This window comes from Pseudochaenichthys georgianus, chromosome 9 (assembly GCF_902827115.2).
Source record: "Pseudochaenichthys georgianus chromosome 9, fPseGeo1.2, whole genome shotgun sequence".
Taxonomy (NCBI): domain Eukaryota; kingdom Metazoa; phylum Chordata; class Actinopteri; order Perciformes; family Channichthyidae; genus Pseudochaenichthys; species Pseudochaenichthys georgianus.
In genome coordinates this window covers 6003723-6025751 of record NC_047511.1, presented here as the reverse complement: position 1 = coordinate 6025751, position 22029 = coordinate 6003723, and the positions used below count along the sequence as shown (strand labels likewise).

At 40.9% G+C, this 22029-nt stretch overlaps 1 long non-coding RNA gene across 1 annotated transcript; it reads left to right on the top strand.

Annotated features, from left to right (window-relative positions):
• The first annotated feature begins 17933 nt into the window (after positions 1-17933).
• On the top strand, positions 17934-20715 carry LOC117452001 (uncharacterized). Its single transcript, XR_004552757.2, has 3 exons — positions 17934-17965; positions 18996-19298; positions 20592-20715. It is a non-coding gene; the product is annotated as an uncharacterized lncRNA (long non-coding RNA).
• The last annotated feature ends 1314 nt before the right edge of the window (positions 20716-22029 follow it).

Here is a 22029-nt window from a genome sequence, read left to right as displayed (position 1 = left end):
AAGTAGTGTATGTGAAATCAACCTCACAATAAGATGTGTGTATATTACAATTATTAATGTCATATTTCAAGATGATTACTTAGATATTATAATATGGTTGGTTGAGCTGGAGTTCATTATCGAGCTTACACGTTAACGTCACAGTCGTCTGAAGAACGAACCCAAACCTTGTTGTTTTTATTAATTGCATTACCAAATGGGTATCAAATAAACAGTAAGCATTGGTAACACAACTTCCAAAGTTACAGTAAAATAAAAAGGACCCTGACTCGGACAATACACAATCCAACATGTTCAACAGAAGAGAATCAGTCATGGGCATAGGAAGCATCCTGAATGTGGGGGGGGACATTTTTAACGGGGGGTGTGGGGGTCGCCCCCCACGAAAAAAAAATAGATTTCCTGTATTCTGGTGCATTTTAACAGGTGGTTTGATACTTTTATGTGGCTATACTAGCATGAGGAAAATGATGGGTACATTTTGTAATTTCATCCAGTAATAAAGAAAGGAAACATATTTGATTATTAATTCAGAGCCGTCTTTGAATTAATAAAAAGAAGTTTAAATGCCCATTTTTTGTACATTTATATACAACAATAACAATATTGTGCATTGAGAGATATTGTTGTGGAGAGCCATTTATATATAAATCGCAAGATACATTTGTGAATCCTTCTGTGAGCATTTATTAATATTGAGACTGATCTGAGCATACAGATGTTAAGTTCACCTAGGAATGGTATCATTGACTTAAATGTTCAAATAAATGTTGCTCTTCTGTCTATATTGGTCACATGATGCCCCTTGACTGAAATGCTTCCTGTTCAATATCCCCACTGATTTCCTTAACACTCTGGGATGAGAGTCCACATGGCAATTGACTCTAAACTGTCATTTCCCTTTCATCTCTCACCTCAGCAACGGACCTCTCTCCACTGTCCCTGTGTTCTGCCTCTGACTCACTCTCAAGCGCCTAGATGTCAAGAGAGGTGGTGAAGTGACCACTATTTATTGAGCAGTATACTATTTCACATTGAATCATAACAAGTCCGACAGAATGTAAATACAACTGACTCTAAAGTAAGTCCCAGTCTGTGACATTGGACATTTTGAAGACTCAAAGCCCCAAGCAGTAGGTAGAATATTAGCTAGTCTATGTAATGTGCTCAGAGAATAAATAGTTAAAGGTCACATGTCATGGTCCTTTCTACTGATCATAATACCATTGTTGAGGGATATTACAATAGAAAAATACTGTGCAATTTTCCAAACTCACATTGTTTCGCATACAGCATCTCTGTAAACTACGTGTATTCACTCTCTCCACTAAACGGCTCGTTGGAGCTCTTGCCCCCCTCCCTGTGAGCCCAGTGTGCTCCGATTGACCAATCCACAGACTTCCTCACACACACAAGCAGCTCAGCTGATGTCTCCTCCGGGCTGCTGCTGATAACAGACAGTTGCGATCGCGGCGAAATTCTCTCTGCAGACCCATTCTCACAGCGTTTATCAACCTTTTTCTTCTCAATATCAAGCCACACTTATTGTTTTTACTTCGGCCGAGACTTTGTGTGTGCTCGGGGTGATTCACAACGTCCGATTGTTTCACGTTGTGAATCGCACTGAGCTCCGTGGAGGTGTGATTTCCTTGTTTAGCGATACACAGCGAAACACAGCCAAACTCACCCTGAGCACACACACAGTCTCAGCCGAAGTAAAAACAATAAGTGTGGCTTGATATTGAGAAGAAAAAGGTTGATAAACGCTGTGAGAATGGGTCTGCAGAGAGAATTTCGCCGCGATCCCAACTGTCTGTTATCAGCAGCAGCCCGGAGGAGACATCAGCTGAGCTGCGTGTGTGTGTGAGGAAGTCTGTGGATAGGTCAATTTGGACCAATCAGCGGGGGCTTAACGTAACGGCTCCGCGGACTTAACGTAATGGCTCCACGGATTGGTCCATTTCATTCCGGTTACAACATGACGTCTTGATGTACCCGGAAGAATCAAATGGATGATGACGTTTCACCAACGAGGCGTTTTGGGGAGTTCTTCTCTGTGTTAGAGTTGTACCCGCTACAAGGTGTACTTTGAGGGTTTTGACTCTGCACACCGTTTACATGCATAAAAACCTTCATAACACACAAGGGGACGGGCAATAACCGGAAAAGCATGACATGTCACCTTTAACCAGTGTTGTAGTGGGGATTTTTTTACTGGGGGGACGCTATTTTAAATTAGGTCATCCCAAACAATGCCAAACAAGTGCGCACGCGCGCAGTGCACTCACAAAACGGGCAGACAGGTCCACAGAAACTACCGGTATGCTTAGTCCTACTTTACTGTACTGCAAAAAGCAGACGGCGCTGTGCTCAACAGACACACACAGACTCAAAACCATGGACACACTGGCACATACGTTACATAAACAATGTATAGGCCTAAATTGCATAAACTACAGTATTGCAACTAAGCAGACAGCGCTGCTTTTCTCTCTATCTCCACTTTCAAAATCTATTTAAAACTCATAACAAACAAACAAAATACCCAAAGTTGTCCTGAAATTAACTTATTAAATAAACAAAACGAAAAATATATATAGCCTACTAATGCAAACATTGAATCTGGACTGGAAATTATTCTGATTAGGCCTAGCCTACATTGCAAATAAGCAGACAGCGCTGCTTTTTTTTCACACACGCACGCACACACACACACACACACACACACACACACACACACACACACACACACACACACACACACACACACACACACACACACACACACACACACACACACACACACACACACACACACCTTGCGTTTTGAAGACTGATACATCAGATATGGATGAACAAACTTTGCAGCCCAGTGTCCCAGCTTTGCAGTGTATCCACGGGTATGTCTCTTGTTTCCTCCGCCACATCTCCTCCGTCCATACCTCTGGGAAAGGTGAGCTTGAGCTAGCCAGGGGAACGTTGCTAGCGCAGCTAACGTGCACGTTAGCTAGCATTATCCACGTCTTTAGGCGGCTCTTCTAATGATGTACTGTAGTACTAGTAGCAGCTTCACTTGTAGCTTCGGTGCTGCTAGACTCTTTCTTCTTGTGAATTATATTCTTTTTAGAAAAGAAGTCAAGTAAAAAATGTTTGCCTGCCATTATAGAGCTTTTTCGTTGCGTTCTTGAGGGAAAGAGCTGCTGCAAAATCGGCGGGCGGTAAGCTGGCCGTGGGTGTGTCACTGACACACCCCCAGCTCGCCGCGGGGTCACGAGCCTGATGACTAATCATAATTCTTTAAGGAAATGGTTTTATTTTTTATTATAATTACTGTGAAATGTATTATGTTTTTGTCATTATTACAACAAATACACACTTGCAACTGATAAGACTGGCAATGATTTTATATTTATTAGACTATTACAAAAAAGATCATGCTCCAAATAAGTGGGGGTACAGCTACCCCCGCGTCCAACGCCCACTACATCACTGCCTTTAACTGAATACTGGGATGGAAATTGCCTATAAGCACTCAGTAAAACATAAACACACACAAAAAGCTCCTGAATGATAAGAAGTATAATTAAAACATAATTCACATTACCATTTTGAGAGAGAGTACCTAAGAACTCAGAAAATAATCTCTTATCGAACTGAGGCAGTAAAACACACTGACTGCGTCTACATGGACATGTTATGATCATATTGGAGATATGGTGTTTACATGAGCACAGAGAGATCGGGTTATTCATGTTCCCTGTTCACATGATAAATACTAGTAACCTGACATTTCGATGCCTTTTCTCATCTAAACTATTCAGTATTTGTATCTCTCCATCATGACATAAAGACGAAACTCCTCTCCAGAAGTGAGACGCCTCCGCCGCCATCCCTGTTAACTGATTAACTGCTGCCAGCTGAAGACTTACTTTCCTCTTCTTTGAAAAAAATGTTGTTATGTCCATGTTGTCTGGGGGAGAAAACATATCAAACCAAGAGTTCGTCAACTTTGATTTTCGCTGTATTAACCATTACCTGAACATTTGGTGTGTGTGCCTTACCTCTGCTACCGGCATCGCTTCATACAACAGGGTTGCGTTCCGATTATCCAAAAATCAGCTCCTAAGTTCTAACCCTATCTCCTATTCCTTGACCTCTGAGTGAAACGTCACGGGGTTAAGGGATAGTGGATAGGAGAATTCAAAAGGACTTAGGAGAAGAGACTGCGGTACTTTAGAGAATCCGAATGCACTTTCACTATCCAACGTGTTTATGATGCGCCAGCGCACGTCATGAATGTGCGTCTGCTGCTGTGGGGAAACCATGGAAACTACAGTTTTCTATACAGCGGACTACAACATGGATGTTTAATAAGAACGAGGGACTACTGTAAACTCATCTAGAGACTGCACCGTGCTCTGATGCTGTTGCTTTGTGAACGTGGACAACAGAGAAACATATTCTTCAGGACCAAAGTTGGAATTGAAATAAAAAAGGAAAGTGAAACTTATGCTCGTCACCCTCTCCCTCCGGTGGTCCACATTAATACAAATGATCCCAATACGTATGATTGTATGAACTATGAAAAGATCTTAAAATAAATACAAATGTATTTATTATAAACGTTAGTCCTTACCAGAGCCATATAATAGAAGAGTTACGACATCTCCGTTCACTCCAATGGACCACTTTTTTACAGCAATGGCGGATCGTGGAGCCTCTCAATCGTTCCCCGGAAGTTAGCGCCAAGGCTAGCAGAGCTGTAGAGTTGCAGCATAATAGACCGTTCATGACGGACTTTTAAAGGTAAGAAGAAGTTTAAAGATTTATATTGCGGATATTATCAGTACATCTGATTCAAATTAACATGTGTATTAAAGGATGTCAGTGGATTATCAAATTAGTAGATTTAGGGAACGTTTACAGATAACAGATTAAGCTAGGATACCGAAGCAAGTTAGCAACAGACGTTGAACAGCCTTTTAATTCTAAATTCCGTTCTCTTAATGTCATTTCGTCCAACGTTGTTGAATTAGAGAAGAGAAGAGGGGCTTCTAAACGGGATTGTATGCGGGGGTGGAGGGAGTTAAATATTAGATAAATATGTGGTGCGTGTAAGAGTGAGTGTTTTTAGCAGAGCCATATGGTGTCCTTGTGATTATGTTGATTATTACCTGTCTACAGACAGAATGTTGCAGCTCAGCTGATTTTGGATTGATGGCAAAGGGAGAGGGACTTAAGTGAGAGTGAAAACACAAGGTACGTTTAATACTACTGTTTTATATAAGTAAGCATACTAAACATGTATTCTAACACTGTATTATATAAGTAATCTTGTTAGTAACCTACTGTATGGCAGGTGGAGGGGCAGTGATGTTACAGGTGGAGGAGCAAAACGGCAAGACTGCAAACTCACAAGACAGAGAAATCAAAGTTTGTTCTCCAGAGAAGAGGTTGATTTCACTTCAATTTTTTATTTCATATTTTCTAAAGATGTGGAAATGGCAAAAAAAAAAACCTGAGAGCTGTAACCAAGACAACTGTAACAACATGAGTAGAGAGCCACCAAGGTTTTTCAAGTCCCTCTCTTACTCCATTTTGCCAACCCAAACTTCCAGGTACATGACGGGACACCTTGCTTGTTTTTGTTGTTTGCGCTCCTCTGGCTGGGTGCTGGCAGGTGGAGGGCAGTGATGTTGGCAGGTGGAGGGGCAGTGATGTTACGGATGGAGGGGCAGTGATGTTAGCTGGGTGCTGGCAGGTGGAGGGCAGTGATGTTGGCTGGGTGCTGGCAGGTGGAAGAGCAATGTTTAGTCCAAATATTTCCATTGCAACGGCTAATGGAAATGATTGCAGCTGTGGATCTGTTTGGGGGTTGCTGGATGTGGTAGCTTGGCTGCTGTTGTTCCTTTTCACCTTTTTGGATTGGCTCTTGCTTCCAAAATGGCCATCTTTTAATTAAACATTTTTTCTGTCATTTCTGATTTGTTTGGGCTCAATTCTCAGCCTCAGCCGTATGAATCTTTTTACGAGTTTTTGTTGTACTCCACAGCATGACGGAAGCCTGCTGGAGAGGGCCTGAGCTTCTTTCTCCAAGACACTGTAAGAGATTTTGTGGGACAACTAGTCCGCATTCCAAATCTCTGCGCGTCCCTAACAAGCTGGTTATCATACAGGAAGGAATCCAGAGCATACAATTAACCGTTTAACAATAATCTACTTTAATGGTAATATGACAATGCAATACAATCAATACAGTACAAATTAAATACAGTTATCTGTGGGATCCCACATTTACCTGATACTCACGTGAGCCAGCCAGAGGAAAGAGAGACTGAATACAGCCTGGTTCTTGTGTTTTATACATTGCTAACAATGGGAGGAGTTATCTGAGCCTCCCTTCCAGACCTTTGGCCTTTGGCTGCCCAAATATCTCCAACACCTCACTTCTTAAGTTTCCCCAATCACAGTAGCTTAGCTTCATTATCTCCTAGATCTGAGTTCACTGTAAGTCAAACCCTCACCTTTGTCCTCAAAAACCACATGTCAACAGGCCCCAAATCCAGCTCACAGTTTTCTACACAAATCATTTCCCATTTTAAGCTTCTTCATAGTTTGCTAACATGAATACGTACAAATATTTCCTTACAACACCCACTGCGTTGGGGAGCTGCATGAGGGAGGAACCAGTCTTGGTCCTAAATAGTTCCTCAATTTGGTGAATGAATTCAAAGGCTTCTTGGGAGGGACGACAAAGAGCACCTGCCTTGAAGTCTTTCAAGTCCACTAACAAGCTGTTGTCACCAGAAGGACTCTCATCATCGTGCTCTGTTGCAATTTTGCATTTTTCACAGATGCTGGCAAACTTGATGATTTTGTGGACGATGTAGCCTGCAAGATGGAAGAGAATACATTTCTCAGTTTTTGTGAGGTCAGGTGCAGCTGCTCTGTTCACCGCCATCAGCTGTTCCACTCTGACTGATGGAGTGATTTTTGGCTCCCCTGGTAGCTCCCAGAGCTGATGGTGGTGAGGAACTGCCCCACAGATATGATTCTCAGTGCATGATGGAATTCCACTGGAGTTGGGACAGGATTTTTAGACCTCACACAGCTGAATTTATTTTCAAGGCAGTCTTGTGTGAACCTTGACGTTAACACAAACCTGTGTCCTGTGTAAGCATCTCCTCTTGTAATGGCCAAAATTGATGTTGTTGCCATTATCACCCCTGTTTGAACAGGCTTCCAACCTCCCTTTTGACCTATCTGTATCCCATGAAACAGATGGACGATGTTCTGGAAGAAGGTGATGGCCTTTTGGTACTCCTCCATCTTGAGCCTGCTCAGGGCTGTAATTGGATGGCGAGATGACATCAGATCAAACCAACGATCAACCTGCTCCAGGAACCACGCTGTCGTCAGGTATGACAGAGGGCGGTTTTCTTGCTGCACCATGTATTTCAGCCCAGCACTTGTAGCCTTACTGAACACATTAATGGCGCGTTTCCACTGCAGGCCTCGCTCGGTTTGGTTAGGCCTTATTAGGCCCGGCTCACTTTAATGCTGCACTTCCATTACAGTTTAGGAACTGGGGCAGTTACTATAGTAACGCAGTGTAGGTGGAGCCGTGACGTCATCTTCAATGAGAGCCTCAGAAAAACAACACAGCCGTTAGCTCTTAGCACTCAGAGCTCACAGCTCCTCATATCTGTTCAGAAACTAGACAAAAGTTAAACAAGTACAAACCACAGACTGCCTGTGTCATGGCGAATACAGTCGCTGGTTTATTTATGTCTGTATAGCCCGTTGTTGTGAGTGTGGACGGTCGGAGCATATACTGCGTTAGCTTAGCCGACCTCCATTCAGAAAACACGCATTTTAAAAGGGTTTTCGCCTGCCGTCTGTCTGCAGACTTGTCAAAGCATTAATTCATGGTTTTTACTTACCGGTATCAGTATGTTGTTACTTCGGCATCATTTTGAAACGTGTATTACAATTAAATCACGGTCAAATATGTTCATCTTGTTGTAGTTGTAGCCCCCTTGCCAGCGATTCTCTCTAGTTTAGCATACTCAGCCCGACTCAGCCTGGTTGTTCCTGGCCCTAGAACCACGATTTAGTCGGGCCAGAAAAAAGGTGAAAAAGTAGCCCCGGGCCAAAACTAGGCCAAGTGGAAACGCAACCAAAAACGGGCCCCGCACGGCTCGGCACGCTTAAAGCGAGCTACCCGCTGTAGTGGAAACGCGCCATTAGAGCAAGAACAACCTTCATCTTATCAAAGTGACTTGGCTCGATGGCTGCAGCTGAAAGATGGGGAGCTATTTTTAAGGCCATCCCTTCCTGAAAGGTCAATAAGTCCTTAATGGGGACCACAGAAACCTCGTTAGAGGCGAGGTTCTCTCTGTTAACAACATCCTCAGGAATTATGAAGACCTGCCCACGGACAAGGACACATTTTTTACCAGATGTGGGACATCGGGCATGAAATAGAGCTGCCTGTCTGGTTTTGCTGGATGTGGCACCGATGTTTTATTTTGGTCCACCCCAAAGGATTTCCACATGGCTCGGTTAGGGCTACTCATGTCGGTGGTGACATCAAGCACATGTAGCCCTATGGATGCTGCCCTCTGTATTATATCAATGATGATTGGCCTGTACTCTGCTCCATTGGTAGAATTGCCAGTGTAATGATATGCCACTACTTGCTTCCACCGTGTTGTGTTTCCAGCCAACATAAACACACAAGCATTTGTTGCCACCCCTGTGTGACCTGGTAAAGTCACATCACCGTACAGTTTGCCTGTAATCATGTCTAACTCCACACTTGGTGTGATTGCCATTTCATCCAAGGTCAACACACACTCCCTTTCAAGGTCTGTCAATCTATCTGCCTTCAATTTTAGGAAATCAAAGACCTCTGTCAACACACCAGGCTCAAACTTAACACATTGCATCCTTCTTTGCAGTGTCCTTATTCCTGGAAGGGGAATCTTCAATTCCTGCAGAGTTTTGTAACCCGTTGGTCCGCTTGCAAAGCACATTTTTAAAGCCTTCTTAATTGTCTCATTGCTCCATTTCATCCCCTTTGTGGTGAGTCTGCCTAATGCCTTCAGTTCGTCGTTTGAAAACGTTTTCTTATATTTCTTGTCCCTAATTTTCATTGTTTTCTTGAGAGCTGCATTTTCCTTCCTGATTTTTCTTAGTGCAGCCTTTACTTTTTTGGTGATTCCTTCTTGGCTCTTTAATTTTCTCTTTAATTGTTTTAATAGATCTGTTTGACTGGCTGCTGGTTCCCTCGTATGCTCACTGGGTGCTGGTTCCCTCGTATGCTGACTGGCTGCTGGTTCCCTAGTATGCTGACTGGCTGCTGGTTCCCTAGTATGCTGACTGGCTGCTGGTTCCCTCGTATGCTGACTGGCTGCTGGTTCCCTCGTATGCTGACTGGCTGCTGGTTCCCTAGTATGCTGACTGGCTGCTGGTTCCCTAGTATGCTGACTGGCTGCTGGTTCCCTAGTATGCTGACTGGCTGCTGGTTCCCTCGTATGCTGACTGGCTGCTGGCTGAGTGGGTGGTGTCCGCCCTCCCTGTCTCTTCTCACTAGCCATGTCCTCTCTTTCTTCACCCTCACTTTCCTTTCTCTCAGTCTCCTCATCCCTTCTTCCCTCAATCTTTGAGACTAATGTAAGTAGAAGACATGGCACTGTATATTTTCGAACATTTTAAATATTATACCACTTAAAAATAACAAATATTACTTTTGTTACTAAGAGTTCATACTTATTATATCTGTGTCAACTTTCACACTATAGCTGTGATCATGAGCTATGGGCTTTGTAGATACAGGTCCCGGGGTGAATCGTGGTGCAGGGGCCCTTCTCTTTTTGACCACAGGGCGATGCACGAAGATGGTGGGTATAGCCTCTGCTCTCAGCCTAGTCTTGCCCTTTTTTGTCTTGCATCAAAATGTGCCTGCGGAGTGACTTGAGGTTACTTCACACACAGAACAACTGTGTCTGAATCTTGTCTGCCCACATACATAATCCATAGTGGTTGAATACACAGTATTAGGAAACACTTTATACTTACTGGACATGTTATACTCATTACATACTGTATATAAAATATGACCAAGAATGTGAGACAACTTTATAGAAATTCATATCACATCGGTTACTGATGCCATTTGTCATACTTTGTTAAACTCACAAATAGTGCTGCGTACCGGTACGCCGAACCGGTACTGGACTTGTAAAAAGTTTCAGTTCAAGTCCGATTAAAACCGGAACGTCAGGAACCGGTACTTGGACTCGCAAAAAAACTAGCACTTACGTATATTCTGGTGTCTGTGATTATTTAAACATTCCCTGATGAACGTTATTCAGCGTCAATAAATGAGTGCTCATCCCAGTGTGCTCAGTGTACAACATCACATGTCATTTCACCTTCGACTCACGGTTTGAAAACGGAGCATTTCGCCACATGCTAATGCTAACCGGAAGTGAAGCATTTTCAGAATAAAAGTTTTAAGTAAATAGTGTGAACTTCCGGTTTTTTCAGAATAAAACTGATTTAAATTAAATAGTGTATTTAATTCAAAATTAGGCCATATCAACATTGATTTTAATTTCTAACAGTATGTATGTAGTATGTACTGTATAATGTACACATGTAGAGTTGTAGAAAATACATGGTGTACAGACAGTACAGTACAGTACACTCACAGTGTAGCCTATACTGTATAGTAGGTGTGTAACAGTGTAATGCGTATATAGTCTACTCTACACTCTACCTTTCAGCAACGTTTTAGGGATTTAGGCTCAGTCAGCTCAGGGACTGTTTGGTTACTTTAGTTTGGTCAATGAAATAAATGTTTGAACTTTGTAGTAGTTCACTGTAGTTGCTGTCATAAGTCATTTGTAGACTAAGTGGCAAAAAGTGTTATTTTTACATTTGTACTTTGTAGAGAAATGTAGACACAAGTTGGAAGTAATAAACCTGACGGGTTTGAATTTGAGTTGATTATGAGTTAATTTTCAATTGATAATTAGCTCACAATAAGTTCACTTTAGTTACTCACGCAACTTGACACAAGCCATGGGTTCAGGTCCGGACTTCTAAGTCCGGACCTGAACCTGAACCTCTGGACTTGAGTCCGGACCTGAACCTGAATGTGAGTCCAGGTACGCAGCACTACTCACAAATAATAAAGTTCCATAACTTCAGTTGGGAACAGAGACCACACCTTATCTCCCCAAGGCAATTTCCCATCCAATAGGTGTGCTATATAGGTGTGTATAACCCTTTCTCCTGTCTGTTACTCCCTCTTTCAGCACAAGAACCAGAGGGGGATTCAATGGAGCCTGGATACCTGCACTGAGACCCTCACCCTGCACCCTGAGTCTCAACTCTCAGTGTTTTTCAAGCCTTTCCCTGTTTTTTTGTATTAAACAAAACATTAAGCTTTCCCAATGGTGTGGTTTTCGTTTTGTGAAAAAGTGCAAATGCAGTGTTTGTATATAATTACCTCACATATTTTTTTGCTGTTGGTCGTGAAATTGCTCCTGCTGACTTGAGCCAGCCATTTTTTCCTCCGCTCTGTGTCAGTGGGGAAGCCGTACATTCGTACTCCTTTCTCGGAGCGATTTGAGCATCCCCAGGCAGCACAGCAAACCATGGTGGCGACTAGGAGGCAGCACAGCAAACCAGGACAACACAGAGGAAAAGGCACAGACAAACTGCATGATATGCTATTCAATGTTTATTGAATTCCATGTATTTGCAATGGATGTTCCTAAAACAACACATTTAACATCATCATCATCATCATCATCATCATCATCATCATCATCATCATCATCATCATCATCATCATCATCATCATCATCATCATGCTGCTGCTAGTCCTTTGATAGTCACCTGTCGGTCTCCTGTCCTTTCTGAAAGCCATAAAGATGACATTAGTCATTTAGATAACTTGTGTCCTCAATTACCAGGGGATTACTGAAACTACCATGAATTTAAGAAAATGGTAGACATTAATCTAATCTGAATTCTAAAGCATTACTTTAGATCCCCTCCCTCTAAATATATCAATAAACATTAGAAAGTGATGCTCCTGACTACCATACAAGTTTAAGAAGATAATATTGGTTTTAAAGAATTCAAAGCTATAAATAAACAGCAACAGGCTCTTTAACCAAGGCACTGTTAGTCTAACATGTAAACTAGTTGTTCACACTAATCCTAATATTATCACTTAATATTAGCACATTCTATTTTATTTTTTAAAACATATTGATGTAAATACATACACATATCGATTTGTTGTATACATATTGCAAATCAAAACCTTTATTCACTAATAATTACCAAAAATCGTAGTTCTATCTCCTGTTATCAATGCATTCACATTGCCCGCCATGAACTTCCGGGGAACGATCCTCGGCTACATGAACCACGTGACGATAACCGTTTTTGGACTTCCGTTGTCGTAACTCTTCTATTATATGGCTCTGGTCCTTACCATCTATCACTGTGTATATCACCATTCAAACATCTTTTAAAAGTTGAACAAACTCCACACAGCTCAGTAAAGACTGTGAGATGTTGACTTTATTTGATCATTTCAAACCCTAACCCAAACTCTAACCCTAACGTTCATATTTCTCTTTTTGATTATAATACTGATGAACGTTCAGAACAAAGCACTTTGGCAACTTACCACATACGTTTTAAAATGCTTAATAAGCACCGTAACTTTCATGATATCATTTCTCGGTCATAATCGGTTGTTTCCGTGAACGGCCGACTGTTGAGTGACGGCAAATGCTGCGGCTGCAATGCATTGTGGGGCAGCATTTTCTCCTCTCCTTTCGGTTAGGGAGGTCCAGTGGTTCCTAAGCTAAAGGAGGTTATAAAGGAAGTTTGAAACCTCCTTTCCTTTCATTTGGAGAATTGGAACGGCACTTATCATGGCTGCCAGTGACGTACTTCCGGGTCATTTCACTCCTTTAGGAAGGTTCCTAAGCTAAACGGACTATTGGAATGCAACCTAGGTCTGAGCTGTCCAACTATGACAACATTCCTTGAACATGCGCGCTATGTGAGAATCTGCCTTGGAGCAAAGTAGCAGTGAAAACATGGTACGGAGTTTCATTGATTTGGGCATTCTCTCAATAAGCAAGTGGAATGGATTTGATAGTGAAGCACTGACACAGCGCTCAACAAAGTGCGGCGAGTGGATAGACCGATTCACGGACTTTCCACATGGTAAAAGAGGGGGGGTCTAAACTAATCATTTGAAAAAGTTGGGGGGGACTTGTCCCACCCTCATATAATGGCTGCGACGCCCATGGAATCAGTTATATTGTTTGTACACATGGTACTTTACATATATATATATATATATCTGTTTGTTTAAGATGTCCAGGTGATGATGTTTTTTCATACTGTACAAAGAATCAAGAAAGATATTGGTTTAAATAAATGAAGTATTGACTTTAATACACTGATATACATTCCATTAAACAATACTAAATACTAGATCATCTACACATCAGTTAAGATGAGGGTTTTTTCCATGCAAAAAGTTACATTTAGATGTTAACAAGCAATATGACTTTGTCAGCTTTCTAATTTAATGTATTGAAGGCAAAGATATTTAACACATAGTGAGAACTGCTACTATTTATCTCTCAATATTGTCTGAAAAACGTGATAAAAGTTATTCTCTCAGTGAGACAACAGAGCAAGCTTCTACAGTTGCACTACGTTTTGATAACAGTTAAATATTATTTTGATAATAACATATATCTCAATGTTGATGAACTTCATACTGTTCATTCATAATCTGATTGTCTTTGTAGCTCACTGTTGAAATAAAACAAAAACATTACAATTACAAAATGATTATATCTACAGCCCCTAAACACACAAACACACCACTTTCATAAATAACACACTTGTTCTGCAATAATATGTTTTATGTTTCCTGTAATTTTTGTTAGGAAAGGACATGCCTGAAAGACACGGCATGTTCTCCTTCTCTGAGGGTCAAGAAGAACATCCAAGAGGAACATTAAAAGCTGATGCTATGAGATTTTAAGACCAGTACAGGACATCAGCTGATCGAATGCACCTATTTCCACATCTACACTCCATCAGCTGATTATTTCTATTTGCCTCACTTTATGAGCTTCACATCACTTGTGCCTTGTACCGCAGAGTTTGCAACGTCACAAATAAATGGGGCCAATCTTCAGTCAGATGTGAATGTGTAATCTAACATTTTCAGTAAGAATAATGGACAAAAGGAATGCAAATACAAATACAATTTATTGAAATGTGAACCAAAAGTTAATCAAATGTTTTAAATAAAAAGCACATATGGACAGAAGGTGTAAACCTATTAAATGTATAAGTAAACTAGGGCTGTCAAACGATTACATTTTTTAATCAGATTAATCACAGTTTAAAAATTAATTAATCATGATTAATCACCATTCGAACTGTCCAAAATATGCCATTTCTTTATGTATATTGTTGTGGGAATGGAAAGATAAATGAAAGAAGGCGGATATATCCATTTAACATACAGTATGTTTATTATAACATTTTCTGGGGGGGGGGGGGGGGAAGTCTCCCTCCGCAGCCGGTTGGCGTAGTTTTGGCACAAGTCCGTTGTACAGACCGACGTTAACAGCTCCCTGTCTGTGCACTCCGTGTGCACAGAGTCGGTGCACTCCGTGTGCACCGACTCTGTCGTCCGGTGATCTAACCGCCTTCTGGAAAAGCTTCACAAGTACGTCGGTACGCAAATGCGCTGTGTGACACAAGTGACGGTACGCATTTCAGATTAGGCACATAACCTGCGTACCAGTTATGTGCACCCCTGTACTACAGCAAAAGTATTCTCCATCGGGACTTCCTGCAATAACACCACGCCGTTATCAAAGATGTTCTATTGAGAAGACGATCACTACGTGACAATAGTTTTCAAAACCGTGGCTACTGAAATCAATCTTACTAACTGCTGTCTGTGCAATTTACTCCGCGCGAGTTGGCAGACTTTATTTTGTTTACTTTAACATCATTTTTCATGGTGGGGCTAAGCCATTTCTTGGTATGGGTGTAGCCTACCCCAGCCATACCCTGGCGCTGCCACTGGTGGCACGTATGGGGCGGGCCATTCTGCACATGCGTTAAATGCGTTAAATATTTTAATGCAATTAATTCAAAAAATGTATTACCGCCGTTAACGCGATAATTTTGACAGCACTAAAGTAAACACATTTAGTCAAATAACGTGACAGACTAGGCCTGTGCAGTTGGTATCAGCTATGCCCAGCATGGGCTCCTCCATCAGGCCTGGTCCTCCTCGCTGAGGAAAGACCCTCAGTCCTCTCCAAACCAACAGACAGGACGTCCATCACACGGAGGTTTCTCCCTGAAGTCTCTGCAGCTCTCTGGACCCCAGAGAGTGAGTGGATCACATTTTTGAGACATTTTAAGTTGATTTAATTAAACAGTCAAACGTTACATTGGTGGTCCGTGGATTACTTATTATCAAGTTGATTGAAGTTTGCGTAGCTGATACATGCTCGGGAAATCTGTTGACATGAACATGATCCATCGGGACGTTTCATGTAAATGTAGACCTGTGGCACCACCCCGTGTGCAACAGATTTTCTCTATATAATAGGCCTATGTCTGTGCTGTTGCTATTAATGCACGGATCAGCATTTACCCCCCCCCCCCCCCCCCGCAACAAAAAAATCCCGGCTCCCCCGGTGACCGTGGTATAGTTCGCACACTGTTATAATCAATAAGTTCAAACAAACTAAAACTTACAGCTGATTAATAACGGTATCTAACTTGAGTTTTTATTATATCAAAAACCTGTTGAAATGCTTCTGTTATTTTTACTGTCCCCCAAAAGCACGTCGGCAGCGTCCAGGAATGCTTCTTTTACAACTTCGCCGTCTTTGAAAGACTTCATGTGTTTCGCATGAACATGACTGACACGTTAAGATGCTATGGTAGCAGCCTTGCTCTTGTTGTTGGGCCTGGTGAAAATGGACTGCTGTGCATTTAGCTGTCCTTTCAGGCCCCTCCCCCTTTGGGAGCGTAGGGCAGAATTAGGAGGGAATTCCGTCTCGTAGCGTTTGTGCACTGTTTTGAAATGCCGCTCCTAAATTACCCTTCTTCGATAAAGCCACGCTCGCATTGCAGATGAGACAGATCGACTTTGAATTGGAATAGATACAAAAATAAGCCTCCTCTCACTCGGAGTGAAAATTATATATTTTAGGCCTTTTTTCTTCTGCCATAATTGCGGTCTTGTGTGTGTGCGGACTACCACTCCTGTTGACACGGAGAACGTCAGCGAAATAGTGCCCACTGCCCACCAGCCACGCCCCGACACATGGGGTCACGCCGGGCCAATCACAAAGCTTTGATGCGTTCAAGTGCATTATTCTGGCACAGGAAGATTATGTTATAGGACATTAAGGATAAAACAGAATATTGTTGTTCTATTTTTAGACACATCTCGCGATCGACTGGGAATCTCCCCGCGATCGACCGGTGGATCGCGATCGACTGGTTGGGCACCCCTGGTCAAGAAGAACATCCAAGAGGAATATTAAAAGCTGATGTTATGAGATTTTAAGACCAGTACAGGACATTTACTAAGAAACTACTTTTATTGTGAAAACACAGTCAGCTGATCGAATGCACCTATTTCCACATCTACACTCCATCAGCTGATTATTTCTATTTGCCTCATTTTATGAGCTTCACATCACCTGTGCCTTGTACCGCAGTTTGCAACGTCACAAATAAATGGGGCCAATCTTCAGTCAGATGTGAATGTGCAATCTAAAATTTTCAGTAAGAATAATGGACGAAAGGAATGCAAATACAAATACAATTTATTGAAATGTGAACCGAAAGTTAATCAAATGTTTTAAATAAAAAGCACATATGGACAGAAGGTGTAAACCTATCAAATGTATAAGTAAACACATTTAGTCAAATAAAGTGACAGACTAGGCCTGTGCAGTTGGTATCAGCTATGCCCAGCATGGGCTCCTCCATCAGGCCTGGTCCTCCTCGCTGAGGAAAGACCCTCAGTCCTCTCCAAACCAACAGACAGGACGTCCATCACACGGAGGTTTCTCCCTGAAGTCTCAGCAGCTCTCTGGACACCACGCTGTCTCAATCCGTCCACACTGAATATGAGAGGGGGAAAATGAAAATAATAAATGCTTTAGACAATAAGAAACATAAAGTTGACTGTTGAGTTGCTCAGTTTTTTTAGATTGTCAATACTATTACTGTATAACTAATATATCAGGTTAAGAGGCACATTCAAATAAAGATTGGTCTTGTAGTGGACATTTTTATTATATCCTTATATGCTTAAACCAAATGCTTCTCATTTCTCTGAGATGTGCTTTCTTTCACCTATCTACTCTCCTTTGGGTTTATTCCCAGGCGCTTCAAGGCCACAGAGCTGCTTTGGCTACTGGGAGACTCACACACAGTCACACAAGAACTTCCCTACTCTGAGAACCGTTATGCTATCTACAGCACAAGGACAGGTGTCTAATAACAATGTGACTGTGTGAACACAGATTTCTCATGTTCCCACTCATTTCCTATATAACCTTCGCTTTTACATTGTACTGCGCACACTCTCGCAGACTATTCTATGCTCTGGCAGACCTGTGTCTATATTTATTGTATCTTATGTTATTTGAAGCTTCAAATAAATAACCACAAAGACAGCTCTGTCTGATTCACCATTTATTTGTTTTGTTTTGCCGTGTTGGGTCCTAGATTTCCATAACAGTCTTTAAATACATGTTGTCTTTTGAATTGTTTGTCTAAAGTCAAGGTTCTAGAACTGGTACTTAGTTTTAATGATACAGTCTGGTTATTATGCTGTTTGGAGGAGGCCTCACAGGTAAGAGCACTAACTAGCTACCATCACATGTACCTTAGCTTGACTTAAATGTATTAAACGTATAGTTAAGTGATATCAAAATATAAATAACTAATGTCATGCAAACATATTAATATTTGCTTGATTCCAGTGTTGAATTTAGCACAATTGCATACAAACGTTAAGGGATTTTAAGATTCTGAAGTATTATACTAAAAACTCAATAACTTAGATTATTATTTATAGTTTTGCTGAATAGTTTCATGTCCACTTACCGTAGAAACGTAAAATGCCATGGCAGTGTGCAGATGGGGAGCATGTTAGCTTAGCTTGCTAGCTTCAGCTAGCTCTGGAACTTCCAGCTCGGTGGCAGCAGGTCCCGCCTCGGCTCCGCCTCTTTGCCCTTATTTGGAGCAGGCTGGAGTAGGCGGGAGTTGAACTCTGACGTCACAGTCGAGCCGTTAGTGGCCGACTCCGCCTACTAAGGGCTTCTCGGCAACTCTGCAGAATCCTATGGGTGACGTCACGGACCCTACGTCCATTTATATATATCTATGGTTGTAAAAAGCTTGAGTGATGAAACTCACTCACTCACTCTACATGCGCAGTTAGATGGTAAGATCGCTGAGAAAAAAAGGAGCCACGTTTGAATTTCTCGCATAAGATATCAGCAAAAGTGTGTTTCTGAGGTAAAATATTAACTACAATTATATGATGTATTTTTTGGATACTGTCTTGAGTTCAAATGTCTAGGAATCCAAACTTGTATTATTAGAATCACTGTTTTGTAAGCTACAAATATAACTAGCTAAATATGGGTCAAGCTAGCAATCAGGCAGGTTCACTGGGGGTGGAAGCAAGACTGGTGGTCCTGGGACGGTTGTAACGGGACGGTTGTAACATGGCACATTTACAATGATGGCTCATTTGCTTGAATGATCAATTGTTCATTCAAGCATACAGTTGTATTGTTGATTGGTGTGCATTGTCCCTGTAAAAATAAACAGAATAAAATACAGTAGGCCTAAAGTGTGTGTGTGTGTGTTTACAGTATGCCAAATGTCAGAAAGAGGAAGACAGCCAGGGGAGTGCACTTGCTCTGCTGCAGAGGGCCTCAAATTAAGTTGAGAAGGGCAAATCCTTCAGGGAAGTGGCAAAGTCCCTGGATATATGCCATGTCACCCTGTACCGGTTCCATAAGAAGAGGCTGAGGTTGGAGAGTCAGGGATCACAAACACCCCCAAGAGTAGGCTACTGGACACCCAAGAAGGTTTTCTCAACAGAGCAGGAGATGCTTTTGAGAGACTACCTGATGGAGGCAGCTGATTTATATTATGGTCTCAGCTCAAAGAAGGTAGGTCCACATAATTAAGGTAGAAGCACCTCTCAGAGAACAGTTTAATCCTTCACAGAGGACGATGCTGTGTGTGTTATCTGTTATCCTGTTCATTGCTCATTGTTTGTTGGAGGAAGTGTGAAACCCCATTCAAATCTTGTTGCCTTAGAATTTGACAGCTTTCCCTATTTGTTGTCATGTAGTGTGAAAAAAGGTAACCGTTATTAACATGTTACAACCGTGCCTGGCATGTGCTACAACTGTCCCTGTACAGAAGTTGTAACAGTTGAGTTAAAAAAGAAAATACATTTTCCAACCTGTACTTATTTCATAAAAACATCTTAAATACATGATTTCAGTAGCTGACATATTGATAATGTATAATATAGCAAAATGGCTATCCTATTGTAAATGTTTTTTTACTTATTGGGTAAAAGCCCAAAAAGTGTTGCAACTGTCCCTGGTCTGCCCTAAATATGGCCATGACATGGGACCTTTAAATGGATATAATATGTCAAAAATAAGGCAATAACATTCAAAGATAAGACTTTTTGGAAATTTAAATTAATGAATCGAAGGCTATTTGAAAGTTTTGAGGACTGATTTTAGACAATATATCGTCGAGTCTCAGATCTTCAGGGTGGGAGTTTATAGCTGGAAAGCCTTTAGTTTTTAGTTGAGAACAGCCAGCAGAACCCTGTGGAGGATCTAAGGCTGTCCCTGGCTCATATGGAAGTAGCAATTCAGCAATGCAACCATAGAGCACTTAAATCTTTAAATTAAATTGTTCACAAATATAGTAGTTTTCAATACCAACAAGTCCTCCAACTCATACGACCAAATAGGCCGATTGTTCAAGCGCTTAATACGTCCTATAATTACGTTTTAAAGTGTTCTCCCTCTAGTGCTCCCGTTGAATGCAAACGTTACAGATGGTCGTTTATTCACAAATAACCCTCTCTGTAAAATCCTAAATTGTAGGATAGTTTGGCCATTAAAACGCTTTTTGATTAGATTTCTAGCGAGAAGCGTATATTGTACTTTTAGAATCCACGTCCAGTCGATATGTAGGATCTATAGTTTGATAGATATTACGAAGATGATTTGAGGTATGCGGCAGCCTCCATGTAAAGTTACGGGTTGAAAACAGTATTTCCGGTCTCAACGTTTTCATAATAAAACCAATGATCAAATGATTTAACAGTGATATCTGCAGTACTCATCCACTAACAAAACATCAGTTTATCCTTGTTAATTATACGACATGTATTGGTTTAAATTGTGTACAATGCTTTTGTGTTTTTCCCATAGGTTTTTCTCTTTCGATTCTGAGAGACACCTTTCTTTTTTTTTGTGGTTTTGATAGGCTAAAACATTGCCGCAATGCATGTTGGGAGATGGTGTTTATCCGATATGGAATCGGAAAAATACTTAAAAAAAATAAAATAATACTTTATTCCGAGTGTGCTTGCTTTTCTCTTTGGAAGTCATCACATAACGGCATTGTAATACACGGTTCGGCTGCATTACATATTACATATCTGCCGTAGATAGTTATTTAGAGAGCCCTGATCAGAAGACCTTTTGACAAACAGTAAGAAATGCCGCCAACACTGAATATGTGACGTGTATCATAAATATATCAGCAATTAAACAACATCTTCCATTTCTTTTCACACAATACGTCTCCTTGCAGTATCAACACTAATTCAGCTGACTTTTACATTTGATCCAATTGGTAGATAGGCTGTATTTACACCATAACGGTGCACAGCTGATAGAAAGGGATTTTTTTGTAGTTTTTAAAGATATTATTTACTACCTTTCCAACTCCTCATGCAGTTGACTGTTACAGGTCTATACAGGTTCATGGTACAATGCATAAGCTTCAAATCGAGAGACTGAAACTGTATTTTCTTTTACCGTTCTGTTTTAATTTCACAATAAAGTTAATAGTCATATTATGTTTGATATTATTATGTTTTATTAACTACACCACTGGTTTTTTAACCCGCACCGCCTAGTGGTTAAAGCACGTTATTGAATGTTGTTGTTGAATGTTGTTGTTGAATACGTTTTATTTGATGAAAACATTTAAATATTAAGAGTAGCCTACACAATTGAAAATATCAAGAAGATACTGTAGTGATCTCTACAATAAAACAGTTTAGTGCAGGACGTCTAAAGATATTAACAAAAAACAGACAAACTAATAAGGCTTTATTTAAACATTAAAGAATACTTTAAGTTAAGGTCTTCTTTTGAATAAGAAAAAAACGTTGGGGTTATCCACAGATAAATATGAAGTCTGACAAAGTACTTAACGTCCAATATATTGCATAGTTTATTTTGGCACTTGACAATCACCGTCCCTGAATTTGACTCAGGTGTAACTAAAGTCTGATTTAAGGGTTGTTTATATTTCACATCATTAATCAGAATCTACAAAGTAACTCAAATAAGTGTAGTGGAGTAAAAATACCAGGTTAATCTCTGAATTGTAGTGGAGTAGAACAAAGTAGTATGCTGCTGTAACAAAAACATTTCCCAACTTGGGATCAATAAAGTATATCTTATCTTATCTTAAGATGATCGATGGCTACTGCCATATTTGCAAAATGTGCCTCTGAACCTTGACAAGTGCATGTTTCAGGCTTATCAATGAACAACAGGAGGGGTCACAGACATAAGACCAGCTGTTAAATAAACCTTAGGTGTCATGTGGGTATATTAATTCACCCATTTATTA